The following is a 12,967-nucleotide window of genomic DNA, read 5'->3' as shown; positions in this document are numbered from 1 at the left end:
ATGCAGTATTGGGAGGGGCCCCTCATCAACCTTCTCCCACTTTAAGAACTGTGGTTTCATTGGGAGCCTCTTTTGAGTCCACAAAAGGTTTTTCCATCTGTGCTGCCTCGCTCTGTGCTGCTGGAAGGGGCTGCTCTGGCATCTGGGAGGAAATCCCAGATTTCCAGGTTTCCCTGATGTTCACAGGGAACCAACATCCCACCAGCAGCATTTACAACCAAAAGGTCTGGAACAAAGTGAGAATCTACAGTGTCCAGTGAAGTCCAGCCCACAGCAAGGCTTTCCCTGTGAAATCATGTATTACAACACATTTGTGACTGTTTCCCTCCAATTTTTCCAAGTTATTTTTCAGCTGTAGACACTGTTTTTGCTGGCGCCATCATTCCATTAATTCATTGGACACATTCTGATAATCCCTCCGTTCCAAGCTTGGGGAGGGAGCAGCTGGAGCAAGGACTGTCCAGCAAAAGGTCTTCCAAGTTTCCGTGTTGGCTTCACTAGAAAAGGAGGATAAGCATGACTGCACTGGCAGCTGGGATTTACTACAACGGGAATTTCCAGCCATCTTCTGGAAAAATAACTGCAGGATGTTTTGTCTGCTTTAACTGATGCACCTTGAGGAAACTTTGAGCCTTTCCAAAGGGGTGATATATTAATTATATCCTTAGATACACATGGTTTCTTCCTCCAAAAAAAGAAAACATGGTCAGTATTTGCATTGTTAATGGAAAAGGAATTTAAACAGGAACTTTTTGGACAAACTGTGTGAAGGTCTTCTATAATCAATATTTTTTTACATAAACAAGACCCTAGAAATAACTCCCTCTTGTAAATATGAAGAATTTTGGAAGAGAGGCGCTCACCATTTGTGGCACAGCAGAGAAGGTCCATGAACAGCACCCTTGGAGTCAAACATCAAAAATTTCAGTGCGTGGGGAAAACCAGAAAGTATTAATGTCAGAGTTTAATGATACACAAAGTAAATCCTGTCTTTTGCCAGTAATCACTCGGTGGGCTCCAACTGCAATGTGCTTCCAAGGGCTGATGCTGAATTTTGCCTCTTCTCACCAGCAATTGTAGAATCCTGGAGTGGTTTGGGTTGGAGAGGACCTTAAAGATCATTCATTCCAACCCCCTGCCATGGGCAGGGACACCTTCCACTATTATTCCACCATTATTTTGATGGATGAGTAGTATGTTTTTATCAAATAGGAAGGGCTGTATATTAATATTTTCAATTTCCATAGTATTTTCATAACAAATACACTGTGAGATGCTCATAAAACAGATAAATAAGGACAGCAATTCACAGCAATTCTTCCCTTAGAGCTTGGGGACTCAGGGTCATCTGATATCCTTGGCATTTTGGGCTGGGATTTTCTGGTTCTAGTCCCTGTATGGTCTAAACCCTCTTAGAGTAGAGCATTTAAGCACAAACTTCAACCTTATTAAGGTTACTGATGTGCTTAAGCACTAACTGGCCCCTGCAATACATTCAGGAAAAATGGATTTGAGGCTTTTTTGTTGAAGTTTGCCTGGGTACACAGCACATTAAGAGTGTGTCATGCCCCACTCCATGTAATTAACATTCCTGTTAAGATTCCTTTAAAAGTTCAGCAATATGGGATTCTTCAAAGGACTGGCCTTCAACCTTTGACCCCTCAGAGTGTTTCTAAGGAGCTACAAGGATGGATACACTTCAACTATTCTGCATTGCTCCTTCCACAGTAAAATGTGTTTTATTGATCTGAGTGGCCCAAGAGAGTCTGTTTTTTGGGAGAAAGAGCATCAAAAGGGACTTTGGTGACTGATAAGAGGCTCTGGAAAGGTTTTTTGGGATAGGTGTCTTCCAGCTGGAGGAGGGAAAGGACAGGTCTTCTCACCTTCAGGGTGGAAGACCTTCTGCTTCATCTGTGCTTCAGGGAGTGTGTAAGATTGGGGTAGGGCTGCTATTCCTCGCCTCCAGATCTTCCATCCCTGGAAGTGTTCAAGGCCAGGGTGGAGCAGCCTGGGATAGTGCCCATGGCAGGAGGTGGAACTGGATAAGCTTTAAGGTCCCTCCCAGCCCAAACCATTCTGGGATTCTGTGATCCTCCTCTCAGTGGTGCTGTGGGAGGGTGACATTTCTCTGTGACATGAATACTTTTAACGGTTATCGTGGCCCTCACGAGGGGTTATGAACTCTGGGAGTGCAGGAGTGGGGGCTCTCCACATCCTGAAAAATAAGAACAAGCTACTCCAGCACTTCCAGTCTCACAGACTTTTCCCAAAGAGTGGTGCTGGAAGGGGCAGTTCCATGGATCTGATGGACTCAAACACATAAAGAGCAGTGGGGTGACATTTTCCTGTATTTGGATAATCCTCCAACACTGGGCTAATCCAATATTTTGGTTCAGATGGCTGATTTTTTTCCCCTTTCCTATGTGAGCGAATTGAGCCCTTCTTAAATATTGACATTAATCTCCTCAGTTGGAAGCAAACCAAGCTTCTGTATTTCTTATCCTCCCAGATCGTCTGTACTTCAGCTCTGTTTACCAAATTGCATCCCCATAAATCCTGTAATTCCAGTTTGCTGTGATATTAATTTATTAGTGCACATGCATTTTCAACATCAATTAGGCTCTATCTCAACAGACATAATTCCGCCTTCAAAGCACATCCAAAGCTGTGCAGCTCTTGGGTTTCCTCATCCCCTCCCCTCCCTCTACCCCAGCTCAGCTTTGAGGCACCACAACATGGATCTGTACAGAGGCAAAGAGGGGGATGAGAAAGATCAGGGTTATTTTGGGTTTCCTGATATTTTGCTGAAATGCTGGTCCAGAAAGTGGTTTGTGTTTGTAGGAAGGAGCTTGAAATTATGATGAAAGTGCAAACATCTGACTTGGAGGGCAAAAGAGAGCATTGGCTTTCAAAATGTCATCATTTTAAATCAATTTGAAGATTTTAAGATGGAGAAAGAGCAGTAAGTCTTTATTTTTTTAAACCTGACCAGCAGGGATAAATACCTACAGATGTGCACATCTTCATTTAAACCCTGAGCTTCCCACTCCTCCAGACATTGCCATTAAGGGAAAACCATGCCAAGTCTTTATTTCTTCAAATGGTAAATGGCACAGGACTATTTCATGAAAAAGATCTTCATCCCAGATCTGCTCCCCCTGTCCTCATATTGGAGGGAAAAGTAATGGGAAGGAAAAACTGCTTTAGTGAAAAAGAGTTAAGTGCCTTCATTTAGTTCCTTCCGTTGGGTGGAATATAAGTGGGGCCTTGTAAATGGAAAATAACTTCTTTTTTAGGTGACCTGTTGCAAACTGGAAGTGCTGGTGCAGCTTAAGAAATGCTTGTCACTGATGCAGAGGGGGAAAATGAGAAGCACATGGGACTTGGAGCCGAAATTTGAGCCAGTTTTCCCCCTTTCCACTGTGCCTGGAGGCGCTCGGGGTCGCTCCGCAGGCAGGATGTGCTTTCCCATTTTAATGTGAAAGTCGGAGCATTTGCCTTGTAATTCTGGCCAGGATTAATTATAATTTAGTAAGAATTATAATAATTCCCCCTGTTTTTTTCACTCAGCATTTCAGAAGTTTTCAGTACTTGGTCGCGAAATGAGAAAGTCCCGTTTTCCCATTTTTTCCTTACAAACTGCAGTTGAAATCACTTGCACACGTGGTGAGTGAGCCTTGCAAGTCCTGGGAGGGGATTCCAGAGACAGAAAACCCCTAAAATTTTTCTCACTTGCTTTTTTTCCCCCCAGTTGCCTACTCAGCTTAGCCAGGGCAGCTCTGGATCCCGTGAAATGATGGAAAGTTTCTTACAGTCCATCACCCCTTGGAGATTTATTCCACAGGAATTCCAGCCTCCCTTTAATTCTAATTTTTCCCTATATTTCCCCTAATTTCCATATATATTCCCTCAATATATAGTTCTATATATTCTATTTCTAGATACATATTTCTATATCTTTAATTTAAATTTCCTCCTTCTTTTTATGTTATTTTTTACAATAGTTATTCTTTAGTCTTTTATTAATTCAAATGGAAGCAGGGTGATTTTTTAGCAGTCCCTTTCCATTGGGATACCTTTCCATCTTGCCCCACTAAACTGCAGCACAGATGTTAAGCACATTTAACTGCACAGTCAGCCTGTGCATATTTTTAACATAACTTGTCTTGAAAATATTTATTCAAGCCAAGACAACAGAAAATTAGAGTAATTTGATTGCTCAGGCTTAAGGAATAGATTACTACTGTTCCAGATGTAAGGAACAACACACTACTTACCCTCTCTAGGCTGGAAAAAAAGGCTTTGGCTCCTGATTCTGACCATATTTGCTATTATGTTCCCAGTAAATCTTTGAAAAATTGAATACCTTGAAGGATTTTCGGTTTCAGCTTTTGCCAACCAGCATTAGGAGAATTTCATCCCCCAAATAAGCTCATTAGGAAGGGGTTCCAAATCCCCCCTGCTCCAAGGGTGCAGTGTTACCAAGCAGAGTTATAAATCATCTTTGCTGGGAAATGAGGGTGCGAGATATCTCTGGGGCTGGCTTGGCGTTGGCAACACAGGGCTTTGAGCAGTCAGTGCTGATTAAGTTTGATAGTGAGGCGTTTGGCACAAAACTTGAATAATCTGGTTTGCAGGTTGTTTTTTTTTTCTTCTCATCTTCAACTAAGTCTTGTTTAGATTTGCTATTATCACTCAACCTTTTGGACCTGCTTCTACCGGGTTTTTTCCCCTCTCTTTGAATGATTTACATGCAATTATGGGGGTTTTTTCCCCTCTCTTGGTGTGATTTACATGCAACTACCATTTTTATGCTTGTTCTTTGTATCACTCACTGTGTTTCTGAATGTGTAGAAATATGCAATAGGAAAGCAAGCTGGAAATGCCAACTGCCTTCCCAGGATTTAAAATACATGTTCCCAAAGCTTGTGGTAGGAACTGGTTGTACAATCAGTCTCATTTTCTGGGTACCATTTTCATTTAATCTTTTATTTCTGGTGGTATTTGCTGTCAATGATTTGTAAAGGGAGGATCAAGGTGGAAGGTCACTTATTGTTAAAGAAAGGATCATTCTCTGGTGTTTCCCTCCAATGTGTTCATCCTTTCTCCATTGGCTGCTCTGTTTATATGGAAGATTATTTTTCAAGGATTAGCTTTCTCTTTTTTTTTTCCCCTGACCTCCTTCAACAAAAAATTGTCTGTCAGGGGTTTTTTGGGAACATGTGACTTAATGGATTCTTGTTGCAGATCTCCCCTCTCAGTCCCACCAGCTGACTCTACTCCAGTACATGGAGAAGAGATATAAACCCCTTGGTTCACAGTTTGGTTTTCCTTAAGGACCTTATTAGTTTAGGATGAAGATGAGCATAAGGAAATAGCCTTCAAATTGCTCTTAAACAACTCCCTGGGTTTGAAATTCTTTCTTTAAACCCATCCTTCTTTTCTATATTCTGGACAGCAAAGAATGCCAGATTTCCACTTCTCTTTCTGCAGTAATGCCATGTATTTCTCCTGTCAGAGTTGAGTGAAGGAGTCGTTCAGTGGGGAATTAAAGCACTGATCCCAATCCCTTTTGGACAAACCCTGTGCCTTCCTTAGCCTGGGTGTAACTATGGATATCCTTAAAGCCAGATTCAACCATCAGTGTTTGGGAAGAACAGCAATTTGAAACATGGTTCCCCGAATCTGAAGTCATGAAAGCACAATCTGTAAGTGGATGAATGTTTTTGGGCTGCTGATGTGGTGGGAGCTCTAAGAGTGTGTGCACTGGAACTGGAAGTCTGGGTGTGTTGTCTGAGATTTCCTTCATTCCTGTCCTTCCACGTTCATCTTGTGAGGAATACAAATGTTTGTGTATAAAGATCTTGAGGGGCTGAGTTAGTGCTGAAATAGCAGCACCTTGTGTCATTTTTCACATAATAGCTGGGATGGAGCAGAGCACCTTGGAAAGGGAACTTGAGCTCTGCTGCTCAGTGTTAACTGACAGCTCAGTGCAAACAAAGTTCTTCATTTTTCCCATTTGTCTGCTTTCTAAGCTGCCAGAGAGCTCTTACTAGATCTCCAAGCATGCAACAGGGAGAAATCCTGGGATTCTAGGGTTGCTGAGTACACACCCCCGGTGCCACAGTGTCCTTGCCCTGTGCCAAAGCAAATCTCACAGTTCTGGAATTCTTCTCCCCAGTGTTTGCATTGAGGAAAACCTTCAGCATGGCTGAGCTGCTTCTGAGAGCTCAGAATCTCCACAGGGTCCTGCAGTTTGTCGAGGTGCCACCGGCAAACACCGTGGGCTTGGATTTCATTCCGTTTCATCCAACCCTCTGGAACAGGACTGGCCATTCTGGCTCATGCCCTGGGGCAGTGTCTGCTGCTGGTTCTGCTGATGTGTGAAATTGGGTTGTGTCTCTTGGGTCAGGCAGAGCTTCTTCATGTCAGGAGGTTCTTCATGGGCAGGAAAGCTCCAAACCAAGAGTCAGCTGAAGACCCAGGGCCGTGAGCCCACAGCACCAGAGCGGGTCACTGCTCCAGTTCACAGAATCCCAGGATATGCTGAACTGGAAGGTCCCACAAGGACCATCGAGTCCAACCCTCAGCCCTGCACAGGCCCATCCCCAAGAGTCACACCAGGTGTCCCAGAGGATCATCCAAACACTCCTTGAGCTCTGGCAGCCTTGGTGCTGTGCCCACTGCCCTGGGGAGTCTGTTCAGTGCCCAACCACCCTCTGGGGGAAGAACCTTTTTCTAAGATGCAACCTAAACCTGCCCTGACACAACTTCAGGCCATTCCCTGGGGTCCTGTTCCTGGTCCCCACAGAGCAGAGATCAGTGCCTGCCCCTCAATTCAGTAAGTCCTGGCTTTATTTTATGTCTGCAATCTGCCAAACTCCCAACTCTTTAGGCCTACAAACCTCAGGAGGGTGACTCTGGTGGCTGCAGAGCAGGGCTTTGCCCCTCTCCTGCATTGTGTAAATAAACATTCCATTTAATTAAAACCTGGAGCCTGATGAAGTGGCTGCAGTGGGTTGTGTGCAGATGAAAGGGGCTGCAGGCTGTCAGCGTGTGATGGGTTAGAAGGGCTTTCAAACATTTCTGCCCCTTTCTTTGCTTTTACTTTGCTCTCTTTATTTTCATTGCTTGTAAGTTGTAGAGCAGTTGGGAGCTAATAGCTTTGTAAGGCACTTGTGCTCCACTTGTGCAGCTCTCAGGAGTGCTCAGCATTTCCTAATTCAGCAGCAGCTTCATGGGGGACTTCAATGAAGCACCAACAAAACCAAGTGCCTCTTGAAAACCCACACTGCTTTCCCTGGGGTTTGCTCTGTTTAACTCGTAGTTCAGAGAATAAAGGAATCATCATCGAGTGATGATTGAAAGAGTTAAAATTTCAGCACATTCCTCGATGTCTGATCCCGGTGACACCAGACAGTCCTTTCAAGGGGACATGCAAATATTAATTTGTTGTTAAGAGTTAATTGCTAAGGAGAAATTCCTACTCAAATCAAATACATTCCTGGGGATATTGCTATTTTCTCTTAGTGTTTGTGGGTTTTGCTCTGTGTTTAAGCCCTCAGGGTAGGGAATCTCCTCCCTCCCTCCAGCCTAACTCTTTCCCGTCACCACTGACACTTGGTACTGCTGGGACTTTCTTCTCAAACCAGCACATGAGATACAAATTCTACCCCACTGTTTTCTGATGCCTTCCAAGTGTTCTGCAGTATTTTTGTATTTATTTGTTTGAAATGTAAACCCACCTGCGCTGCTTTCCATACATACATGCTGAGATCTCCCAGATTCCAGTGTTTATCCACTTAGAGGAGAGACCGGGTTCTGAGATCAAATGTTCAGATGTATTTGGTTTCTTTCTTGTAAGGTCAAACTGGGAAGTGTAATGTCCAGGTATCACAGGATACTTGCTTTATTGTGGATTTTTACCTGGTTTATCCCAGGTTTAGCTGGTCCTTGCCCAGAGAGGAGCTCTGTCACCTAACGTCACTTATTTCCAAGTTAATCTCTTGGATTCACACACCCCACAGCAGGACAAACTAGTGCCCAATTCTATCCCTGTGCCCAGCTTTGAATGAGTGTAAAACTGCCCACAGATGCAGAAATATGTTTAATAATTAACTCCTACCTGGAAGGGATAAAACAGAGGTTCTGCTCATCACTAACAATAAGTAACAATTGTATTTATTGCTTTGGATATGACAGTGCAGGTGACTAAAACTTCAGGCTAACCATGTCTTTGAAGGGCTCAGGTAGAAGTGGATGAAGTTTGGTGCAATAACTCCTCGGTTTTAACTAATTTGAGTTTGAAGGAGCAGCAACAAAGATGTGATTAGTAAAAATATCTGTTTGTCTGTGTCAGCCATGCAATTGAAATGCAGTTTGTTAGTCAGAGCTTCTGGCCACAAGAAATGCTTCTCAGGGAACAGTGAGAATTCCCCACAGGCGAGATGTTTGGGATGTGACCCTGGGTGAGGAGGATTTTGTTTCCCAACCCGACCTCTGTGCCTGTGTGCACATGGTGTCTCTGTGAATATGTTTGTGTACATATCAAATGCATCCAGAGCTCTAAGGCAGTAATGCCAGGAAACCAAAATCATAGGGCATGATTTGCTCCGTGGTTTGGAGGGAACCACATCTTCTGGGAATTCCCACCTTCCACATTCCAAGCCCAGGCATTTCAAAAAGGACCCAATTTGCTGAGAAATGTGGTGAAAAAAGGCACTTTTGCACAATTGGTACTTATGGTGTGTCTCAGTTTGCTCTGAGAAGATGTTCCTTTGTACCATCTCATGGCCCTGATGTGGCAGGAGGAATTTGATCAGGATTATAACCGGGATATACCTCTCTGTGGAATCCAATCCTGCTTTATTCACATCTTTTTGTGAATATGCCTCCTATTGCAGGTCATTTGTCGTAAATTGAGAGTACTTTTGATAGATTGCAGACTCCTCATCCCTGGAAGCGTCCAAGGTCAGGTTGGACGGGGCTTGGAGCAACCTGGTCTAGTGGAAGGTGTCCGTCCCTGCCCATGGCAGGGAGTGGAACTGGGTGGGCTTTAAGTCCCTCCCAGCCCAAACCAGTCTGGGATTCTCTGATTATCAATTTGGATTCCTGTGAGAATAGTGAGATTTGCCCCATTCACAAACTTAGGACTGACCTGAATTTCCCAGTCCCTCCAGACTGAGTTGTTCCTGTTCCAGAGGAGTATTGGCACTGAGAGATCTCTTACTGGGAGAGAGAGAAACTCAATCCTTTTGCTCTTGGACTTACCAGGAGATTTCCTGTGTCTGCTGGTTGTGCTCTCTGTGTTTGGCTGCTGGGAGCTGGGCTGAGCTCAAGAAATAAAATGTCATTATCAAATCAGGTAACCCACAAAAAAATAAGAAAATCATGGGTTGGGTAGGGAGGGACCTTAAAACTCATCCAGTCCCACTCCCTGCCACGGGCAGGGACACCTTCCACTAGCCTAGGTTGCTCCAAGCCCCATCCAACCTGGCCTTGGACACTTTCAGGGATGGAGCAGCCACAGCTTCTCTGGGCAACTTGTGCCAGGGCCTCACTACCCTCACAGGGGGGAATTCCTTCCTAATCTCTAATCTAAACCTACTTACTTCTGTTACACCCCTTCTGAGTCTTTAATAGCTGAATTTTTCAAAGATTATTATAATGCTGTAATCTGCCATCCCTGGCCTTACATAAACACGGGGATAACAGCAGCACACAAACCCCCTGTCAGAGTCAATCAGTTTGGGAATTTGGGTAAGAAAATACACAACTTGGCAGTACTGTGTTTCAGGAGGATTAAAGACATGACCAAACCTGAAATAACATCCAAAATCATTAATTGTTGCTGGATTTTCTGAGTATCTCAGTAAAATCTGGATTAGGTTCAAATATTCCTCAAACATCCATGTTTTAAATAGTGGAAAGTTTTTAGTCTTTTAATGCCACAGGGTAAGTTGGTTACTTCGGTATTTTAATTTAAACTAAGCAGGTGTTAGGTTGTGATATGTGACCAGAATCATGAAAATGATAAGGAAATTGCCGGAATAAAAAAACCCCACTATTTCCAACATTTTTCTCCTATCTCTGATGGAGTATTTAGTTTTTGTGTACCAGTGTTCTGTATCTCTTAGGCAGGAACCCTCCTCCCAAAACTGCAGCCACCCCTCAAGAGATAAGAATTGCAGTTGAACATGGTCTGTCTCCATCTTTCATTCACAATCTCCTTTGGTATCATGAAGATTTTGGGGTTTTTTGGTAAAACGAAGTCTTGGACACCATGGTCAGTGGGGGAGAACAGAGGGTGTAGCTCCTGGCAGCGTGAGGAAGGGACCTGGGAATGAACTTGAGGAAATTTGAAAAGCTAAACAGCATAAAAATTTGGCTTGACCACAAGGAGTGGTTTGGGAACTCATTACAGATGAGTGGAGAAAAATTGGAGAAGCAGCCTGTGTGAAATGAAGGAGAATTCTCCGGGACATTCCCCCATCCCAATTTCGCGGTGTCATGTTTGCTTAGAAGCTTTCAAGGGAAAACTGTGTTTTCCTTGACTTGTAAATAGTCTGTACAAAATATTTCAAGTGTGTCTAGATGCTCTCAGAGTTGCCTGGTGGTAATGAACCCCCAGGCAAATTTTTCCCTGTAATGAGTATGGGAGCATTTGAACTCAGCAGAATCCCTGTGCTCGGGCTTTCTTTGGCACAGAGTCGCTCTTATCACCTGCTGAGCCTGATATTGCTGCAGTCCTTTGGCCTGGAGAACAAGGAATTAGGAGCAGCCACGCAAAGCCTTGGCACAGCTGGGATTTGCAGCTACTGGGGGAACAGTGGGGCCACTGGAACTTCATGTGGATGTGCCGTGCTCAGCGTGTTTATTTGGATTGCCTTCCCTTTCAGGGGGAACCTGGATCCATTTCCAGGCTGAAAATAGTTCCTTAGAGCAGCCAGTTGCCACGGCTTTGAAACATAATCCCCGTGGCTCTGCAGTAGCGTTACACCAAATGCTGAGCCTCTTGTTTGTTGAGCTAATAAAAAAATCATCAGTGGTTTATCCTTCCATGAGGCTGCAAAAGCAGTTAAAGCCCAACAAGGCAAGCCTGCCCTGCTCCTGTTGATGTTCTATTGTACAGGCTGTTAACTTTTACAGACTGTGGGCTTTGCTTTGTGGCAAAGCCATTCCGGGGTCATGGAGACCACAGACATTTGTGCTGCTGGGGGCAATTAAGGTGAAGGCTCCTGAAGGCTTAATTATGTTATTTAGAAGTGGCTCTTTAGCACCAGCCTTTCTTCAGCCCTGACTGTGCTTTGGGAAGTGCATAAGGATTGCTGCATAATTCAAGGATTCAGGAGGTTGATTTCATCAAACCTTTGGATTTGGGGGCTCTTATTAAGCTGCCAGCATGAAGCTCGTGGTGCTGAGGGCTGCAGGGTGGTTGGCAGTCCCTGGAACATCCTTTGAAATCATGAGGAATCTGTTGCAAAACTCTGCTTAAGTCACTGGTGAAGCAATTTTAAGATACTCCCAAGTATAGAAGTGAAAAGTTAATTTTGGATTTAGTTTTTCTTAATATTAGAGAGTACCAGAATCCTGGAGATCTTGATAAACCTTGGATTTGGGAAACTTTCTTCTAGTAAATAAGTTGTAACTAAATCAGTACATTAACTCGTTCCAGCAATGAAGGGATTAAAATAAACCTCTGAAACACTGATGTAAACGTTTTGTGCAGCCTAATTACCTGTATAATTGCTTTTGTTGGCTGCCATGTGGACAGCCCTGCTGCGGAGTGCCACGAGGGCAGGACAGGGACAGCCTGTGTCCTGTCACCGCTGTGTCTGAAACCCAACTCCGAGCCATGAAAGGGGACTTCAGTCTTCACCTCCAGAGACCTCTCCTGGGGCTGCTAATAAACCCAAATTAGCTGGAGGGTCGTGGTTTGGGTTTGGTCCCTGGAGGTTGCTGTGCCTGCGTGTGCCGGAGATGGAGGGATCCGGGTCAGGATCCTGCCCCCGGCGCTTCCCTCGGTGCTCCCGCTGAGACCTGGGCTAAGCCCAGCTCTCCACACGCACACGGGGCAGCTCTTACAAGTGTCAACTGGTTGACTTGAAGTAAAATTGAAGAAAACAGCCTTTTAGCAGAAGAAATTAAGTTTTAAATCCACCTTCTAAAAGGCACGGACTCTAAGCCTGTCTGAGATCAGGCTTGTGTGGGTTTAGACCAGGGTGTAAGTTCCTCTCAAACAATCAATGTAGCTCAGTCCAGACTTGGCCAAAGCATCCAGCTCTGGCATCAGTTAAATATTTACATTCCCCCCTTTTAATATAAATTGTGCCCTATTAGCATACGTCTCACAGTGTGTCCTTGTGTTTCAGCCTCTTTCTGCATTTGGCAGTTTGTACATTAATCAACATCATGTAAAATCCAAGGCATGAGGCTGGAGCCGTCAAAGGGGCAACATTTACTGTTCCATCATGGGCAGCCAATAAGTCATGTTGCAATGTCTGCCTTGTAGCAGGAGGATATGGCATAAAAAGGAGCGTGTTTACACTGGGGAGACTTCTGTGTATTTAAGGAGTAATTGTTTCAGGCCCTTCCATTAATTCATGAGCTGACATGGGGACGTTTTTCGTCACTGCAACAAAAATAATTATCCAGCTCGAAAAGTAGTAATGGATTTGCACATGGCAGAGTTCTGCTGTAATTTTCTGCCCAACTTATAAGGGTTTAATTGTAGATTGCTGGGAGCCTTGTCCCTCTCAGTCATTCCTGGCCCTGAGGTGCAGGAGTTACGGTGTGCCGCGATTTATGGGGGATGTAAATGATTTCTTGTTTGCCCTCTCTGTGCTTGGCTGGGTTCGCCTTCTTTAAAGCTTTTGTGGGTGGATTTAGTGCAGTGGCACTGATGGAAGCCAGGGACAAGCCAGCAGGTGCAATGCAAAGCCCTGTCCAGGCACTTCATCCTTAGTCT

At 44.3% G+C, this 12,967-nt stretch overlaps 1 protein-coding gene across 5 annotated transcripts in view; it reads left to right on the top strand.

Annotated features, from left to right (window-relative positions):
• The window catches only part of ROR1 (receptor tyrosine kinase like orphan receptor 1), a 148,514-nt gene that overhangs the window by 77,433 nt on the left and 58,114 nt on the right, over positions 1 to 12,967 (top strand). For 2 of the 5 annotated variants that reach the window (XM_027651624.1, XM_027651621.1), the window contains exon 1: positions 5,697 to 5,784. The exons of the other annotated variants lie outside the window; for them this stretch is intronic. The gene's annotated coding sequence lies outside the window, so the exon portion shown is untranslated. Of the gene's footprint in view, positions 1 to 5,696; positions 5,785 to 12,967 lie in introns of those variants that run through there. 5 annotated transcript variants of the gene reach the window in all.

Source organism: Corapipo altera, unplaced genomic scaffold (assembly GCF_003945725.1).
Source record: "Corapipo altera isolate COAL_440 unplaced genomic scaffold, ASM394572v1 57, whole genome shotgun sequence".
NCBI lineage: Eukaryota > Metazoa > Chordata > Aves > Passeriformes > Pipridae > Corapipo > Corapipo altera.
Note: the sequence above shows the minus strand (reverse complement) of the source record. Positions and strands in the feature narration are given on the sequence as shown.